A 1,868-nucleotide genomic window follows, 5' to 3' on the forward strand; every position below is an offset into this window, starting at 1 on the left:
AAATTATGTCTATTACTGATAAACATATCTGTCTCAAAATTTTGACTACTTCAGAAAAAAAAACTGATGACTTCAACAAATCGGTTACTACATATGACAGACTAAAATAGATAAATCTATCGACAATCTTAAATCGTCCACACAAATCTACCAGCTTAAATACATCCGCGTAACAGAAAAGTCTGCCACCAAATACAAGGCAAATTTAAAATTTACAACAGTTTAATTTAACAAATTTATATTCCGAAAGATTTATTTTTCGTTAAATAAATCTGTCGTCGGATTTTTTAATAATTTTAAATGGCACTTTTGTAATATTATTTTTTGGTCATAACTATGGTCAATGATATTTTCGACCATAAAATATTGTTGGTAATTTTAAACTTTTAAGAGTTATTCTAGTAATTTTTAAACTAATTTGAGTCATTCCAGTAAATTTCCCTACTTTTTATTGTATCATGTTATCGTTTCATACGCTCGTTCGTCTATCCACCCATAGTTATACAAAGGCAAAGATTTCTATACTTTCTTACCGTTTCTCCTATAATGGATGCTTCACAAAATCGTCGAACACCTGCAAATTTCATGAAGGACGATGATGTGAGCCAATAATGTAAGAATCTGATCTCTTTTTTACCTTCAGAGAAAGATTTCACGGGAAGAAAACTCTACAACTACCAAGGATCTTGGTACTATCCCAACACAGTCCAAGCAATCCTAAACTTCCAAACACATTTCCAAGCGCGAGACAGCGATATCATCCTAGCTTCTTTACCCAAATCAGGAACCACCTGGCTCAAGGCTCTTGCATTCGCTGTCGTCCATAGAAACAAGTATGCTCCTAATCTTGAATCACATCCTCTCCTCTCAGACAATCCTCACAACCTCGTTCGGTTTCTTGAACTTGATTTATATGTCAAGAATCAATGTCCTGGCCTCGAAGAGCTTCCTTCGCCTCGGATTTTTGCAACCCACGTGCCTTTTCAAACCCTTCATGAATCTCTAAGAGATTCTCCTTGCAAGGTTGTTTACGTGTGCAGGGACATAAAAGATGTGTTGATCTCTCGTTGGCATTTCAGGAGCAAGCTTGTTAGTAACTACTCGCTAGGAGATATAATTGACGAGTATATTAAAGGGGTTTGCTTCTTCGGGCCGTTTCAGGAACAAGTATTAAGTTACTGGAAAGAGAGCTTGGTGAATTCTAATCCGTTACTCTTCATGAGGTACGAAGAAATGATAGAGAATCCTGATGCTCAAGTTATAAGGCCCGCTGATTTCTTAGGTTGTTCGTTCTCTGAAGAAGAAAAGCAAAGTGGAATGGTAGAGAAGATCTTGGAACTGTGTAGTTTTGGTAACTTGAGTAACTTGGAGGCTAACAAGACTGGGACATCTACTTGTGGAATTCCTCACCATGGGTTTTTTCGTAAAGGAGGAGTTGGTGACTGGAAGAATCATCTCACTGATGATATGGCAAGAAAACTCGATGAGATGGTTAAAAAGAAACTAGAAGGTTCAGGGTTGAAGTTTGAGTGATCCAAGTTCATAATAATTTTTACATGTTTGATATTCAATAAGAAAATCTTGTTATGATATATATAAAGATTATATGAAAGCTAAGCTCATTTACCGTTTGCATATCTTTTGGTGTGTTGTTTTGAAAAAAATATATTGGAAAAGATGTGCGTTTTCTTTTGTTTTCCTTTGTCATGTACACAATACACCTAAACCGGCTAAAGATGGAGAACTTCTATATGGAGTAGCCACTAGCCAAATCTTTGTAACCCAAAAGTCGTCAAAAAGGTGAAGGAAGTTATGTTGTGGATCTTAACATCTTACCAAAAAAAAAAGTTATGTTGTGGATACAGAAC

At 35.8% G+C, this 1,868-nt stretch overlaps 1 pseudogene; it reads left to right on the forward strand.

Annotated features, from left to right (window-relative positions):
• Positions 1-450: 450 nt before the first annotated feature.
• On the forward strand, positions 451-1,630 carry LOC106340536 (annotated as a pseudogene).
• Positions 1,631-1,868: the final 238 nt, after the last annotated feature.

This window comes from Brassica oleracea, chromosome C1 (assembly GCF_000695525.1).
Source record: "Brassica oleracea var. oleracea cultivar TO1000 chromosome C1, BOL, whole genome shotgun sequence".
Lineage (NCBI taxonomy): Eukaryota > Viridiplantae > Streptophyta > Magnoliopsida > Brassicales > Brassicaceae > Brassica > Brassica oleracea.